General features: G+C 33.9%; 2 pseudogenes; both read left to right on the plus strand.

The window, feature by feature from the left end:
* The first annotated feature begins 8,890 nt into the window (after positions 1-8,890).
* LOC138818371 (U6 spliceosomal RNA) lies at positions 8,891-8,990 on the plus strand (annotated as a pseudogene).
* An 8,294-nt stretch (positions 8,991-17,284) lies between these two features.
* Positions 17,285-17,381, plus strand: LOC138818374 (U6 spliceosomal RNA; annotated as a pseudogene).
* The last annotated feature ends 1,473 nt before the right edge of the window (positions 17,382-18,854 follow it).

Genomic DNA, 18,854 nt, shown 5'->3' on the forward strand with positions numbered 1-18,854 from the left:
ACTTATGGCTTATTTTTTCTTATGGGGTGCTGAGGAATCGAACCCAGGGCCTCAAGCATACAAGGCAAATGCTCTATCACTGAGCCACCTTCACAGTCCCTGCAGTAGAAAATATTTAAAACAACGTTATTTCCTTTTGTTCTATGCTGGCCATCAAATGGCACATTATATCTTTTTGTAATATTCTCAACTTAGAAGTTTACAGAAAAATTATATATGAGTAAAAACACACTAAAAAAAGTCAGGGACAGAGTTTCTTTCAAGCCTTCATATTTTCTTCTTTTACAGTAAAAAGGAAAGCACAAGTTAACTTGAACTTTGTCATTCCTCTATGTTCCATTCTTCTCCTGGGATCAGTTGCCACATCCAGTAACAGTTATTTCCAGAAACAATCTATGGTGCTGCTCGAGGTATAATGAATGTTTTCTGGCTTCACCGAAATAACCCAAGGAGACCTTTGGACCTGAGGTAACACGTGTTTCAGAGACAACTTAGTATAGAGAAAATATGAAATTTCTATTTCTTATAAATACATTATCCATGAGTATATTGAGTTCAAACTTTGTAAATTCTCTGTAAATTAAGGTGAATTTTAAAGGGGAAGATGGTTCTCAGATCATTTTTTCTGAGTGTATATGCTGCGCATTATTTCCCAAGTTTACATGAATTTGTTAACTCATGTTAACTATAACAATAATAAGAGAAAGAGAAATTCTGTGTTTAAGTATAAGGTTTCAATACACTATAGAAGACTCTACAAATAAGACCACGTTGAAACAATAAAGCCAAGTCCAGTATGTAGATTTATGAGAGTGATATAGAGAAAGCATTATTCCTACGTGGAACATGAAGTATGATGGCACTGCCTTTCTAAATCACGCTTGCTAACGACACATCTTTGTAGAAAGTAGAATGGAGGAATAATTCTATTTCCAATGCAAGGCAGATATAAGAGCATGGACTTGTCTGGAAAAAAAGAGTTCATCTTGAGAGAGCAGGGATTATACTAGCCATGAACTGGTGGATAAGATCACATTTTTTCTTTACTTTACTTATATATATTTTGTTGGTGGTGGTCTTGTCACTTGAACTCTGGGCCTACGCACTGTCCCTCTGCTATTCCGCTCAAGGCTAATGCTCTACCACTTGAGCCAACAGTGCCACTTCCAGTTTTCTTGCAGTAAATTGGAGAAAAGAGTTTCTGGGACTTTCCTACCTGGGCTGGCTTTGAACCCCAATTCTCAGATCTCAACACCACCCAGCTTAGGATCACATTTCTAACAGTGTACACTCAGCATATGTAATGTGTATGTTAATTTATCTTTATATGAATTCTTGAGTTAAAAATCTGGGCTACAGCTTAGACTTTGCACTCACAAAAATGTTTGTAGTTTAAAAGTTGATTCTACTGGATAAATGAAACTTAAGAATGTAAAGGAGTCTGGGAGTTTCAGTTTGCATCCAGCCTGGGCAGAAGAGTGTTTGAGACACTATGTATAATTAACCACCCAAACTCTGGATTGGAAAAATGGCTCAGGTGATGGAATAACAGTCATGAGCAAGAATGATAAATAAGAGCTTGAGGCTTTTGCATACACACATATAAACATATACATACACACAGAGGAACTTATATGTGCATACACATATACAAAAATGAATCCACTCTCAAAATATGTAGAAAAGTTAGAAAACAATAGAAAATATGTCCTGAGTAAGACTAGAATCAAGTGCTAATTTTTAAAATTAGAAAATCCTCAAGTGAACTTTCTTCAAAATGTTTGTGCATATTAGAGAGGTAGGGACCAGAGATAGTAAGAGAGTCAAGTAATCAATATTAAAAGGATTGGATCCATGGAGGAATGAATCAGAGACCCCGCAGGTGCACTTAAAAATGTCCATACCCTGTGTCAAATGTTAGAACATCTTTGAAAATAGTACATGAACAGTCTGAGAATTCTAGTGGATAATATCACTGGAGAAGTTCAGAATTGCTAGTCAGTATCTACATTAAATAAACCAAGAAGGGGCTGGGAAGGTGGCTCAATGGTAGAGTGCATGTGTTGCATGCATGAATCCCTGGGTTCGATTCCTCAGCACCACATAAGCAAAAAGAAAAAAGGCGGAAGTGGCTCTGTGGCTCAAGTGGTAGATCGCTAGCCTTGAGCTGAAGAGCTGAGGGACAGCACCCAGGCCCTGAGTTCAGGCCCCATTACCGGACCCAAAAATAAATAAATAAACAAACAAACAAACAAATAAATAAACTAAGAAACTATGGTTGGGCAATGTGATACAAGCCTTGAATTCTAGCACTCAGACTGACAGGAGATTAGGGACTGGAATTACTACTGATACCTTCCATAGACCAGGTAGTATAATTTTGTCTTAATAAAATAAACCAAACAAGAAAGGAATACACAGTTGGAAATTTGGACTAATTTCTTCATTATGTTTTGAGAAGCCAAGTTTTCTATTTAAATGCAACTGGTAAATAATCCTCAGTTGTGTTTTAAATGTTCTCCTCATTACAGAATATTCCTAGATGCAAAATGGTTCATGATTCCCATCCAAAATTTGAAAAAGTAAGTAATCATCATTCTGTTAGATTCCAAGGAAAGATGAAGGATTACAAAAGCCTAAGCCTGGAGGAATAGCAAAGTTCATCTAATGTAGGTCTTTATAGATCTTGCTAAATTAGAGTTTAGACTTCAAATAAATATTTTGGTTTTGTTTATAATTTCATATTCTATATGATACTACAAAATTCTTTTTAAGTAGAGGGTTTAATTGACATATTTACAAATGTTTCTTGCATTCTATTTCCCTAGTATTTGTTTCAAGAGAGTTATAATTAGAACTCAGTTAATAGATAATTCTAACTGTTCATGTAGAAAATGATAATGTGAATAATGTAGACCGAGTTGACAAAAAATTGATGATATTAATTTATAAATTTAGAAAAAGCAATTTTTGAGGCATTAATATAACATGGTATGAAGAAAATAATTGTGTGACATCTTCTTTCTTCTACCTGTGTGTAACACAGGAAGCAATTTCTTTAATTACGTGCCTCTGTATACAATGAGAAAAATGCTAGGTTTGGGGTTTGTTTTTATTTTTGTTTTGTTTCATTGCTTTGTCATAGGGCTTGAACTCTGGACCTGGACACTGTCTCTGAGCCTGTTAAGCTCAAGGCTTGTGCCTTACCACTTCAACCTCAGTACCACTTGTGTCTGGCTTTTGCTGAGAAGTTTATTGGAGATAAGAATCTAGGGAACTTTCCTGCCTGGGTGGGCTTTGAACTGTAATCTTCTGATCTTAGCGTACTGAATATCTATGATAGTTAAAAAAAAAGTATAAATATAAATATGTGCAAGAATACCAGTGGAGGAAAAATGATGCAACCCAGTTTATTGTGGTGTTCTTTCCAGAACACGGAGGGCATCACATAAGCAGAGGTGTAGTATTTTTCCCAATAGCGATAAGCTATTTGTGATGTGAATTAAGAGAATTTTGAGGTGAACACTACAAGTTGGAAACTGTTGGTCTAGGGTGACTTTATGGCATAAATTTTGGGATTGATGGTCATAGAAATAATTGCTTAATCTGATAAACAATTGCTTACTCTTGAAGAGTTAATTATAACTGATGCTTTACAGTTTTATCCTATGCTAGAATGTGGCTATTTTTCTGTTCACTTCTTAATCTGTAACACCCGATTGGAAAATGCATCTATTGCAGAATTACATAACATGCAAACAGGTACTATTTTGAGTCTCTCATGTATGGAACGTTCAGAATTTGAAGTGAGTAGTTATTAGTCATAGGAATTGTGATGAACACACATATTCTGTCGTTTTCATAACTTATTTACTTTTAAAAGTTATGGGTTTCCATAGAATTAAACGGTTTTCGGTTTTAGTATGAGAAAGTACTCATTTATTCTTTTTTGAAAATATTGGCAAGTATATTGTGAAAAAATTGTCTAGTTGGATAACATTCAAGTTGATGGCCCTCTGATAAAGAAGGGGTAATTCATTCAAATTAGATGCCAAATAGTACTGATTTTTAAAAAAGTTACTACATAAAGAACAATATTTATTATACCAATACAGTGAAATTTTATTTTATGCAGTTTTTGATGGTAATGGTGGAATTAGGATTGGTAAATTCGCGATTCTGATAAAGGAATTTCAAAAGAGTTTTAAAATTATGAAAGGTTGTTCAAACTTTTTAACTTAGCATATTAAGAAAATTTAAAATTTCCTGGGAAAATAGGCTTTCATGCAAAGAAGTCCATGAAGACTTAGCCAAGAGGGAACAATGTGGGGAAGATGGCTCATTTTCACAGTAAACAAACAAACCTCACAAACCTTGCTGTAAATCCTGTAGGTTCCCATGAGAATTGTCCTTATTCAGGAAATATACTTTTACTGTGTGAAACAAGTTTGTAGTGAAATTTAAATTCAAAGTTTTTTTTAAAAAATTAGACACCAAATTTGTGAATTGACCTTTAATTACTGAACAGTAATTCTCTTAAAAACATAATTTGGTCCAAAATATTTAGGGAGAAAGTGCCCTTCACAATGAAAGAACGTGTTGAGTTTACACTTTTCTGTTTTAATACTTTCCACGATGTCTTTGCACGTGAAGCACTGAAATACAGAAAGAAACCTGATTGGATACTTCAAACTAATGATTTCTCATTTCTAAGTAGCTCAAAAATATAATATCCTTATTAACATGAGGTAGTGAAAACTTCTGTTATTACATAAGCAAAAAAGTTTGGGGATCAGAAAAGGATTGAGCAAATTGAAAAGGTAAGAAAACATGTTATTAGAAGTCCTAGCTAAGCGTATTGGTTTCAGCAGTGGAGGGGGCCAAACCTTTTTGCTATAGATTGTCTTAATGTTTTTGCTACCTAAAGTGATTTTACAGAGCCTATTTGGCTCAATATAAAGAAGAATAAATTGAATGAATACATGAAAATAAATTCCACTCCAAATAAAAGAGTTTTCAAAGAGAAACCATGAAGATGTAGCAGTGGGGGACGCCTTATAGTCCTTCAGCTTCACTAGACTTGAAGCCAAGAAGCTGTGCTTAATTTGAAATCATGCAAGAGCTAAGAGGAGGACATAGAATTAGGATATAGAAGTATTGTCCTTTGTAACAGACAATGTCATCCAAGGAATGGGTGATTTAACTCTATTCTTCTCTATACATCTTGTTGAGCAAATACAAGACCAAGAGGAAAATAATCTATTGAAATAATTTTGCAAAGAATAACTTCACTTTTCCTGATATGGTATCTAAGGAGAGTCTTAAGAGAGAAGATAAAAGTCTTAAGAGAGAAGATGAAAGTGGAATATTCTTAGGTTTCCTCTAAGCATCTTGTTAGCAAAATATATCTTTGAGGTTAGAAATGATTGAACCAAAAAGTGGTAGAGCATTTATTTTTGTGGGCACTTTAGATACAAGAAGATTTCAAGGAAAAGAAAAAAGAAAAAAATTATAGCTAAATATTTGTGATTATAGGTCTTGGACTGTTTTTTTGGAGACAAAAGTTTTGCATTAACATTGGTCCTCATTAACATAGTTGTTGGGTTTTCATGGCAACCAAATGTAAAGGGTAAGTTTAATGGACTCGCTTGGACGAGTAAGCAGCATGATAGAAAATAATGGCAAATAATATTTAAAGAATTATTTTGAACAATTACTTTGCAAGAACAAAGAAGGAAAGATATAATTCAAAATCACTTGAAGTTATTAAAAGTATGAAAATGGAGTAGTGAAGAGATTCAGAGAAGACATAGAGGACTGTTTTTTCTCCAGTGGAATTATAGTTTCTTGATCTTGCTTCTTCCATTCTGTCTTCACAAGGTATCAAGTGTGCCTCAGGACTGGAGTAACCAGTTCAGACAAAGAGCACTCGCAGAAGAAAATATATGCAGTAGATATAGGTGATTTATAACCTTAGACAATCTTTTTAAATCTGTTCAAAATTCTCCCCTACCCCAAACTACCCTCTTTGAACAGCTTGTTTGCTTTTCCAAAGACTGCCCTTCATAAACTGCTTAAAATTTTGAGGGGTCATATTCTTACTCTCTACAGATCGCTGTTTGGTTGTGATTTTTGTTTGTTTTTGTTCGTTGTTGTGTTTTTAACTGAATTTCAAAAGGTTGTTCAAGTGTGTTACAATTAAATATGTCCATCTAATTGTCTAATGCTTCTGGATCAGAGTCTCTCCTTCTATCATTCTCAACCAACCCTTTCTCCAAGATGTAGTTCAGATTTACCACTTCCTTTATTACATATGTACATTGAGTATTCTAGCTGTACTTGCCCCTTGTTCCGTTTTTCATTCATTCTATTTCTTTACTATTGTTCCTCTCTGGTTTCAATATCCTGATAGTCACTCTGTTAAACTGCCTGTTAATACTTTGAAAGTTTTATATACATTCCATGGAGTTTCAATCCCACATATACTTGAACTGATGTCAGCTTATATTTCCATAATTCATTCATCTGCAATAACAATTTGCAAGACTGGAGACGTGAAGCTCTTAGACATGATTTTATTCTCGTTCTTTTGGAAGATTAATCTTTAGTCAACAAGAAAGTTTTAATATGGCTTAGAATTTATTCCTAACTACCAGTTTTTATAAATGTCTTTGTACAGTTGTGTATGATTATTTTATTTTACATGGGATAATTTTTCTACTACCTATAAGTTTTGGAAAAGAAGAAAACAAATTTAATACTTAGAAGAATATGATAGAAATAGAAGACAGATTTTATGTTTGTCACATCTCTCATCAGTACCCATTTTCAAGACTTAAAGTCATATTTCTTACTATGGTAGATAGATAGGGAAAACATAAACAACACATGAAAAGCCAACTATTAGTGACTTTTAAAAATATAACTTCTCATTTGATGAAATTTACTCTATTAGCTAATATTTGGGTTTGAAATATGGAAGGCTGATCTATTTAACACATTTCTGGAAGGCACCTACTGAACAACACAAATGGTGGGGGGTACTTTTTCTACACTTTAATGATCTTCTACACTAAGGATCTTCTCAGTTAATGTTTTTTTCTAAATTATATTTGACCTCTAAATCAAGTTTCCTTGCCTTGGTAGACCAATTATGGATCTATCATTCCAGAAACTATGTTTTTCCTGCACTGAAATCTTTCATTAATCAGTAGGAGAGGGGTATTAAAAATAATCTTGTTCATTTCTGATTTTGTTCATTCATATGGGCTGGTCATCTGTAAATTGAAAGTTTTAATTACAGTACTTTCTCTCAGGTTTTGTGATTTCACCTTTCATTTTAAGTTGCTTTGCATTTTACAATTGATTACTACTAATTCTTGTAAGGAATTGGGGCCCTGAAATATTATAGGAAATGAGAAATTTAGATGAGTCTTCAATTATTTTCTGTTAGCATGTGGCATGGGCCTATGTGAGAAGTCTTGCCCTTGTTATATGATGATGCAGATAACTGGGATCTAGTATCCTAGGACCCGTGGGTCCTGCAGAAGAATAATAGCTTTTAGACATAATATCAGCAAAATTGGGTATAATCAGTAAGAATGCTTCAGAAATATGGAGAAAAACATTTTGGGACCAGCGAGTTAAAACAATAAAAAGAGCATCATAGTAAAATCCCTTATAGATTAGCAAAAACAATACTGTTATTTTGCAATGTGAATTCAGAAGACCACCAACACATAGAAGGTATCACAAGTTTATAACGAAGATATTGCATTGATACTTTTTATATTCTAGTATATATTCTAAACCTAATTATTTATATTCCAATCTATTTATGGGAATAAATGTCAATATATTTGTCTAATTATCAATTCTATTAAGGTTCACTGTGTGAAATTTAAAATCAGCACATATAAATATAAAATATATAAGTATATGTAATATAAAAATTGTTTTGCATTATTGTGTTGTGCTGAGGGAATCAAAGCCAACTCTGTTTTAAAGTGTTATTCCATTATCTCTACCTCCGTTTTTGGTAGAGTTAGACTTAAAGCTTTACCATTTGTTGCTTTACAGCCTAGAGGCAAGAGGAAACACTGTGATTAAACATTACCAATTTAAGGCTTAATATCGAGGAGAAACGTATGGACTTCTCCAGGAGGTATGGAAATATTTGGTGATACAAAGTCAGTAGTGTCAGTTCCTGCCTGGTTGGATGATAGACAGGCCAGCACAGTAGGTAATTATGCATTTGAACAATTTTTTCACCTTCTTGGCTTGAGCTACTTTTGAAATGATAAGTATAATAAGCAATTATATTTTAATAAAATACCTTCCATTCTGAACAATTCAGTCCGAACTGTTCATCTCTCTATGATTCCTTGTAACTAAGATTAGTTTTGTTCCAGTAAGACAATCTATGCTGTCAGGGTAAGATATTCTGGTTGGTCTGTTCCTATATGGAAGAAGGGTAAAGGTTCACGTAGACATTTGTCCCAGCAAGACCTCATTTGGGAAATCTTAAGCTGCAGATGTTTAGAAGTAGCTCTTAAGCAAGGCTTACTTTGAATCCATTAGCTCTACAAAGCTAACTGAGTTGATAAATAAGTACCTGAAAAGCCATCACCTTTGGATTTAGCTGTAAAGGCTTAAAAGTATGATCAAATTTAAAATGAAAATGACAAAATAGTCATTGATAAAAAAAAATTATAAATGGGAGCAATCGACCAAACGATACAAGTTTCTTCCACTATACACAGAATTTTAGATAAATAAGATCAATAGCATTTTTAGGAACATTAAGGGTTCCTTGTTACAAATAGGCAACCATGGATATATGCCTGTATAAAGATTGCATCATTAAGTACTTAAATTAAGAGGATACTCCATGCTTCAGCAGCAGGTCTACCCAAATTACAACAATACAGAGATTAACATGGCACTTGCACAAGGATGGTATGAAAATTTGTGAAGTATTCCATATTTTTCATTCTTCTGATGCAAGAAATGAAAAACAGTTATTAAAAAGTTGGGGCTGGGAAGGTGGCTCAGTGGTAGAGGGCTTGCTTGCATGCATGAGGCCCTGGGTTCGATTCTTCAGCACCACATAAGCAAAAACAAAAAAACAGGAAGTGGTTCTGTGACTCAAGTGGTAGAGCGCTAGCCTTGAGCTGAAGAGTTGAGGGACTGCGCCCAGGCCCAGAGTTATGGACAACGACCGGACCCCCCCCCTAAAAAAAAAGTTGATTACAAAAATACAAGTGTAACAATACATGTAATTCACAGAAATAACTGTTAGTTTGACATCAGTGTATTAAATCTTCACCTTAGAAAGACCTTTACATAGCATAAGCTTTACAAAACTTGAAATTAGATAACATTGTCATTTTATCCCATAGAAAAAAAATAATATAAGGACCTAAGAAAAAAAGGAATCTTAAACTTCTTCTATATGGAATGCAATCTGAAAGGACACATTTATTAATGAACCTATACATTGTATAACAATGTATAATTCAAAGTATTATATCCAGGAGGGAATGAAATAGATTATGGACATTATGCCAACATAGATATACTTTTTTCAGAAAAGCACCAGGAACATCTTTAGTTCCTATACTATTCATTTCAACAGATAAGTTAAAATTATTTATGATTTAAAAAAATTCACAAACTCTGCAGAAGTCATTATAGATGTACACAAACAACTCTTGAATACATTTTGCCAACAAAGTCAGGCAATTCACGTGGAAGAATACCATGGATTCCATGATATTTTAAAGTAAGATATTGCTGTTGCTTTGTATTGTGAAAAAAAATTTGTAGGGACACAAAGGATGGACTGGCATTTTTGAAATTTAAGAAACTTAACCAAACCATTACAACTTAGGAGAACAATTTGTACAGCTTTCCACAACTTCAAATAGGTAGTGAAACATACTTATCCTTTTGGCAATATCAAATGCAGTTTCTTCCAAGTCGTTCTTCAGACCTGGTTTGATATAATGGTTCAATAGAAGGAGATACAGAGTATCTTTGCTATTTCTACTCCCAGCAGCAAGATGCAAAGGGGTCAAGAGGCCTTTAGTTTGGGGATTGGTATCTGCATCATGATGAAGTAAGACAGAAGCCATTCTGGTATTATTCCACATATAAGCACTGTGCAGGGGTGTCCAGCCATTCACAGTTATTGAATGAATATCTGCCTTGAGCTACCAACTCATGGACAATGTCTAATTGTCCACTCTAGGCTTCCAGATGAAGAGGGTTATACTCATCCTTATCCCTAGTATTCATCTGGGTGGCCTTTTTGGAAAGTAGTCCCTGCACCATAGTAAGCCGATTAATTTCGGCATCCCAAAGAAGAAATTTGTTTGGATCCTACTCCATTTTTTTCTTGCAATTGATACCATTCCTCACTTTTTCATCTTGTTCCTTGTCTTCATCAGAATTGCCTAACCAGAGACTTTGAGTGCCAGTGGGAATGAGATGTCCATGTATTTCCCTAATAGTTCACATTGGTTGAACTGTTCAGAAAAATATGGTGTATTTACTGCTTATGATTTTTGACCATGATTTATTTTCTCTTTTTTCATTTTTACTATTCTAAATTATTCTAAATGGAGAGTAGAAAATTGATAGAGAGCAGAGGAAAGATTTTCCTTCATATTCAAATGCACAGACTGAAAATGAGGACCAGTGGTGTCTTCATGTGCAGCTTCTTCTAGGAATGAAAAAATAGGAAACAATGCCTTCTATGTGAATGATTTGGGAAATACCATGTTATATTGTAAGAAAACTCACTATTCAACATATGGGCTTTAAGAGCTTTCTAGTAGCTTTCTAATGTTGGTATCCAACCTTAGAAAAAAATGTATAATGCAGCAGTAAAATAGAAGTTCTTTGTATGACTACCTAAATTCTTGTTTTTTGAAAGACACTTGTTTTCATCTAAAAATAGTCCTGTCTATTGTCGTCAGGTGATTTTGATGAATGAAGATGCCTAATGAGAAGTCAAAATGTATTAGTAGTCCTTTGCTACCAATTAAATTTCACTTTTTCTTCTTGGAGAATATAATCATCAACGCAATAGTTCAGAATCAGCAAGCAATAGTTCAGAATCATGCTTCTAGTGCAAGTGGATCACCAGTAAGTAATCCTTGATTCCCTACAAGTTGGAAACTGTTGGTCTAGGGTGACTTTATGGCATAAATTTTGGGATTGATGGTCATAGAAATAATAGCTCAATCTGATAAACAATTGCTTACTCTTGAAGAATTAATTATAACCGATGCTTTACAGTTTTATCCTATACCAGAATGTGGCTATTTTTCTGTTCACTTCTCAATCTGTAACACCCCATTGGAAAATGCATCTATTGCAGAATTACATAACATGGAAACAGGTACTATTTTGAATCTCTCAGGTATGGAATGTTCAGAATTTGAAAGTGAGTAGTTATTAGTCATAGGAATTTTGTAGAACATACATATTCTGTCCTCTTAACAACTTATTTACTTTTAAAAGTTTTGGGTTTCCATAGAATTAAACGGTTTTCGGTTTTGGTATGAGAAAGTACTAGTTAATTCTTTTTTGAAAATATTGGCAAGTATATTGTGAAAAAATTGTCTAGTTGGATAACATTCAAGTTGATGGCCCTCCCATAAAGAAGGGGTAATTCATTTAAATTAGATGCCAAATAGTACTGATTTTTTTAAAGTTACTACATAAAGAACAATATTTACTATACCAATACAGTGAAATTTTATTTCATGCAGCTTATATTTTAAATTTAATTTTAATGTGAAAGTGATGTGCACTGCGTTAGCAATTGTAAGGCAGTGAATACATAACTTTTCAAACTTATTATCCTCTCTCTCATTTTTCTCACAGTTTTCCTTCACCCCAAAACCCCTCACAAGTTGTAATGTACATTTCCAACATATTGTCTTCTGAGTATTGCTATTGCATTGGTTTGCCTTTTGTCCTTTGTCTCGCCATTTGTTGTTCCTCTTCCCTTCCCTAATTAAGGTAAATGTATACACAATACACAGGGTACCAAAATGAAACACAGTAGGAGATAAACCATAGGGGAAAACCCAAGGAAAATAGAAATCACATAGTACATTAAAAACAACAACTGCAAATAAATATCTCTTTCCATATCTTAGAGTTCATTTTGCTCAGCATCATGTTCATATATATGCCTAACAAAGTCACTGGAAAATAATAGTTTCATGGATACTATATCATGAAAACAACATGTTAACTGTTTTTGATGGTAAAGGTGGAATTAGCATTGGTAAATTCGCAATTCTGATAAAGGAATTTCAAAATAGTTTTAAAATTATGACAGGTGAATTTTAATTGTTCAAAATTTTAACTTAGCCTATTAAGAAAATTTAAAATTGCCTGAGAAAATAAGCTTTCATGCAAAGAAATTCATGGAGACATAGCTGAGAAGGAGCAATGTGGGTAAGATGGCTCATTTTCACAGTAAACAAACAAACCTCACAAACCTTGCTGTAAATCCTGTAGGTTCCCATGAGAATTGTCCTTACCCAGGAAATATACTCTTACTGCATGAAACAAGGTTGTAATGGAATTTAAATTCAAAGTTTTTATTTTAAATAAGACATCACAATTTGTGAACTGACCTTTAATTACTAAACAGTAATTCTCTTAAAAAGATAATTTGAGTCAAAATATTTAGGAAGAAAGTGCCCTTCACAATGAAAGAACGTATTGAGTTTACACTTTTCTTTTTAAATACTTTCCACAATGTCTTTGCACGTGAAGCACTGAAACACAGAAAAAAATCTGATTGGATACTTCAAACCAATGATTTCACATTTCATAGTAGTTTAAAAAATAATATCCCTATTAACATGAGATAGTGAAGATTTCTTTTATTACATAAGCCAAAAAGTTTGGGGATCAGAAAATAATTGAGCAAATTGTAAAGGTAAGAAAACACGTTATTACATACCCTAGCTAAGCATTTTGGTGTCAGCAGTGGAGGGGACTAAAACTTTTTGATATAGATTGTCTTAATGTTTTTGCTACCTTAAGTGATTTTACAGAGCCTATTTGGCTCAGTGTAATGAAGAACAAATTGAACGAAGACATGACAATAAATTCCACCTCCAAATAAAAGAGTTTTCAAAGAGAAACCATGAAGATGTAGCAGTGGGGGACGTCTTATAGTCCTTCAGCTTCACTAGACTTGAAGCCAAGAAGTTGTGATTAATTGGAAATCAAGCAAGAGCTAAGAGGAGGACATAGAAGTAGGACATAGAAATATTGCCTTTGTAACAGACAATGTCATGCAAGGAATCGGTGATTTAACTCTATTCTTCTCCATACATCATGTTGAGCAAATACAAGACCAAGAGGAAAATAATCTATTTAAATAATTTTGCAAAGAATAACTTCACTGTTCCTGATATGGTATCTAAGGAGAGTCTTAAGAGAGAAGATAAAAGTCTTAAGAGAGAAGATAATAGTGGAGTATTCTTAGGTTTCCTCTAAATATCTTGTTAGCAAAATATATCGTTGAGGTTAGAAGTGATTGAACCAAAAAGTGGTGGAGTAATTATTTTTGTGGGCACTTTAGACACAAGAAAATTTCAAGGTAAAAGAAAAAAGAAAAAAAATTATAGCCAAATAGTTGTGATTATAGGTTCTTGGACTGGATTTTTGGAGACAAAGTTTTGCATTAGTGTTGTTCCTCATTAACATAGTTGTTGGGTTTTCGTGGCAACCAAATGAAAAGGGGAAGTTTAATGGACTCCCTTGAACAAGTAAAGAGCATGATAGAAAATAATGGCAAATAATATTTAATGAATTATTTTGAACAATTATTTTGTGAGAACCAAGAAGGAAAGAAATTTCAAAATCACATGACGTTATTAAAAGTATGAAAATGGAGTAGTGAAGAGATTGAGAGAAAACATAGAGTACTATTTTCTCTCCAGTGGAGTAATAGGTTCTTGATCTTGCTTCTTCCATTCTTTCTTCACAAGCTATCAAGTGTGCCTCAGGACTGGAGTATCCAGTTCAGACAAAGAGCACTCGCAGAAGAAAATATTTGCAGTAGATATAGGTGATTTATAACCTTAGACAATCTTTTTAAGTCTGTTCAAAATTCTCCCCTACCCAAAACTTCCCTCTTTGAACAGCTTTCTTTGCTTTTCCAAAGACCGCCCTTCATTAACTGCTTAAAATTTTTAAAGGGCATATTCATACGCTCTAGAGATTGCTGTTTGGTTGTGATTTTTGTGTGTTTTATTGTTGTTTTTAAGTGAATTTCAAAAGTTTGTGCAAGTGTTTTACAATTAAATATGTCCATCTAATTGTCTAATGCTCCTGGATCAGAGTCACTCCTTCTATAAATCTCAAGCAACCCTTTCTCCAAGATTTAGTTCAGATTTACCACTTCCTTTATTACATATGTACATTGCATATTCTAGCTGTACTTGCCCCTTGTTCCATTTTTCATTCATTCTATTTCTTGACTATTGTTCCTCTCTGGGTTCCATTTCCTGATAGTCATTTTGTTAAACTGCCTGTTAATACTTTGAAAGGTTTATATACATTCCATGGAGTTTCACTCCCACATACACTTGAACTGTTGTCAGCTTATATTTCCATAATTCATTCATCTGCAATAACAATTTGCAAGACTGGAGATGTTAAGCACTTAGACATGATTTTATTCTCATTCATTTGGAAGATTAATCTTTAATCAATAAGAAAGTTTAAAAATGGCTTAGAATTTATTCCTAACTACCAGTTTTTTTTATAAATAGCTTTGGACAATGGTGTGTGATTATTTTATTTTGCATAGGATAATTTTTTCTACTACCTATAAGTTTTGGAAAAGAAGAAAACTAAAATTTACTTCTTAGAGGAATATGACAGAAATAGAAGACAGATTTTATGTTTGTCACATCTCTCATCAGTACCCATATTCAAGATTTAAAATCATATTTCTTACTATGTTAGACAGATTGGGAAAACATAAAACAACACATGATAGGGCAGTTATTAGTGACTTTTTAAAATGTACCTTCTTATTTGATGAAATTTACTTTGTTAGCTAATATTTGGGTTTGAAATATGGGAGGCTGATCTATTTAACACATTTCTGGAAGGCACCCACTAAACAACACAAATTGTGAGGGGTACTATTTCTACACTTTAAAGAATGGTTTAACTTGTTTGGTATTAGTGCTGGGTACGTAAATCAACTCTTGTAACTTGCTCCCTACACTTGAAAACATTGTAATGTCACTATCATCTACTTGTCAAGGGTTATTTTGGCAAATGTGATTTTAAATAGTTTAGTTGAAAATGAATATACTTCCAGGAGATTAAATGTATGTTATCATTGGTTTGAGAATGACAACATTTTTTATACTACAGAACCTAGTTTACTGAAATACCCGTGTATTGAAGCACTAAGGATCTTCACAGTTAATGTTTTTCTAAATGATATTTGACCTCTAAATCAAGTATTCCTAGCCTTGGTAGACCAATTATGGATCTATCATAACAGAAACTATTTTTTGGGGGGAGTCCAGTCGTGGGGACTGATCTTTGGGCCTGGGCACTGTCCCTCAGCTCTTCAGCTCAAGGCTAGAGCTCTATCACTTGAGCCACAGCCCCACTTCCGGCTTTTTTTCTTTTTGCTTATGTGGTGCTGAGGAATCGAACCCAGGGCCTCAGGCATGCAAGGCAAGTGCTCTACCACTGAGCCACCTTCCCAGCCCTACAGAAACTATTTTTTTGGCTGCACTGAAATCTTTCATTAATCATTAGGAGAGGGGTACTAAAAATAATCTTGTTCATTTGTGATTTTGTTCACTCATATGGGCTGGTCATTAGTAAATTGAAAGTTTGAATTACAGTACTTTCTCTCAGATTTTGTGATCTCATCTTTCATTTTAAGTTGTCTTGCATTTCACAATTGATTTCTGCTAATTCTTGTAAGGAATTGGGGTCCAGAAATAATGTAGGAAATGAGAAATTGAGATGAGTCTTCAATTATTTTCTAGAAAGATTCACTGTGTAAAATTTAAAATCAGCACATATAAATATAAAATATATAAGTACATATAAAATAAAAATTGTTTTGCATTATTGTGTTGTGGTTAGGGAATCAAAAGCAACTCTGTTTTGGGGGGGTTTTTTGGGTCCGGTCGTGGGGCCTGAATTCTGGGCCTGGGTGTTGTCCCTCAGCTCTTAAGCTCAAGGCTAGCACTCTACCACTTGAGCCACAGCGCCACTTCCGGCTTTTTTCTTATGTGGTGCTGAGGAATCCAACCCAGGGCCTCAAGCATGCAAACCAAGTGCTCTACCACTGAGCCACCTTCCCAGCCCCAGCAACTCTGTTTTAAAGTATTATTCCATTATCTCTACCTCAGTTTTTGGTAGAGTTAGACTTAAAGCTTTACCATTTGTAGATTTACAGCCTAGAGGCAAGAAGAAACACTATGATTAAAACATTACCAATTTCAGGCCTAATATCAAGGAGAAACATATGGCCTTCTTCAGGAGCTATGGAAATATTTGGTGATAGAAAATCAGTAGTGTAAATTCCTGCCAGATTGGATGATGCACAGGCTAGAACAGTAGGTAATCATGCATATGAACAATTTTTTCACCTTCTTGGCTTTAGCTACTTTTGAAATGATAAGTACAATAAACACTTATATTTTGATAAAATATCTTCCATTCTGAAAATTTCTGTCTGAACTGTTCATCTCTCTATGATTCCTTGTAACTAAGATTAGTTTTGTTCCAGTAAGACAATCTATGCTGTCAGGGTAAGATATTCTGGTTGGTCTATTCCTACATGGAAGAAGGGTAAAGGTTCAGGTAGACATTTGTCCCAGCAAGACCTCATTTGGGAAATTTTAAGCTGCAGAAGTTTAGAAGTAGCTCTTAAGCAAGTCTTACTTTGAATCCATTAGCTCTACAAAGCTAACTGAGTTGATAAATAAGTATTTGAAAAGCCAACACCTTTGGACTTAGCTGAAAAGGTTTCAAAGTATGATTAAATTTAAAATGAAAATGACAAAATAGACATTGACAAAAAATTGTAAATGTGAGTAATCGACCAAACGATATGTTTTTTCCAATATACACAGAATTTTAGAGAAATAAGATCAATAGCATTTTTAGGAACAATAAGGGTTCCTTGTTACAAATAGGGAACCATGGATAGATGCCTGTATAAAGATTGCATCATTAAGTACTTAAATTTAGAGGGTAGTACATGCTTCAGAAGCAGGTCTACCCAAATTTCAATACAGAGATTAACATGGCACATGCACAAAGATGATATGAAAATTTGTGAAATATTCCATATTTTTTCATTCTTCTGATGCAAGAAATGAAAAACAGTTATTAAAAAGTAAATTACAAAAAAAAACAAGTGTAACAATACATGTAATTTATAGAATTAAAGGTTAGATTGAAATCAGTGTATTAATTCTTCACCTTAGAAAGGCCTTTACATAGCATAACCTTTACAAAACTTGAAATTAGATAACATTGTAATTTTATCCCAAAGAAATAAAATAATATAAGGACCTAGGAAAAAAAGAAATCTTAAACTTCTTCTATATGGAATGCAGTCTGAAAGGACACATTTATTAATGAACCTATACATTATATAACAATGTAGAATTCCAAGTATTATATCTAGGAGCGAATGAAATAGATTATGGATATTATACAAACACAGACATACTTTTTTTCAGAAAACTACAAGGAAAACTTTAGTTTCTATACTATTCATTTCAACAGAGAAGTTAAAATTATTTCTGATTTTAAAAAATCACAAACTGCAGAAATCATTATAGATGTATACAAACAACTCTTTAATACATTTTGACATAAAAGTCAGGCAATTCTCTTGAAAGAATACCATGGAATCCATTAATTTTTAAAGTAAGATATTGCTGTTGCTTTGTATTGTGAAAAAAAATTTAAGGGACACAAAGGATGGACTGGCATTTTTAAAATTTAAGAAACTTAACCAAACCATTACAACTTAGGAGAACAATTTGAACAGCCTTCCACAACTTCAAAGAGGTAGTGATACATACTTATCCTTTTGTGGCAATATTAAATGCAGTTTCTTCCAAGTTGATCTTCAGACCTGGTTTGATATAATGGTTCAACAGAGTATCTTTTCTATTTATATTCCCAGCAGCAAGATGCAAGGCAATCAAGAGGCCTTTAGTTTGGGTATTGGTATCTGCATCATGATGAATTAAGAAAGAAGCCACTCTAGTATTATGGCACATATAAGCACTGTGCAGGGTTGTGAGCCATTCAGAGTTATTGCATGAATATCTGCCTTGAGCTACCAACTCAGGACAAAGTCTAAGTGGCCACTCTAGGCTTCCCAATGAAGAGGGGTATACTCATCTTCATCCCTAGTATTCATCTGGGTGGCCTTTTAGGAAAGTAGTCTACAAGCCATAGTAAGCAGATTAATTTCAGCATCCCAAAGAATAAATTTGCTTGGATCCTACTCCATTTTTTTCTTGCAATTGATACCATTTCTCACTTTTTCATCTTGTTCCTGGTCTTCGTCAGAATTGCCTAACCAGAGATTTTGAGTGCAAGTGGGAATGAGATGTCCATGTATTTCACCAAGATTTCACAATGGTTGAACTGGTCAGAAAAATCTGGTGAATTTCCTGCATGTAGTGACCGTCTACTCGACCAGCGAGGAAAAACGACCACCACACCAGAAGTCTTCTCAGATCACGCTTTATTGGAGAGCCTTTTAGTTGCAGGAGAGCTTGGGCGCGAGAGAGCGTGCACCCGAAATA

The sequence above is a fragment of the Dipodomys merriami genome, unplaced genomic scaffold, assembly GCF_024711535.1.
Source record: "Dipodomys merriami isolate MVZ:Mamm:240054 unplaced genomic scaffold, mDipMer1.0.p SCAF_746, whole genome shotgun sequence".
NCBI lineage: Eukaryota > Metazoa > Chordata > Mammalia > Rodentia > Heteromyidae > Dipodomys > Dipodomys merriami.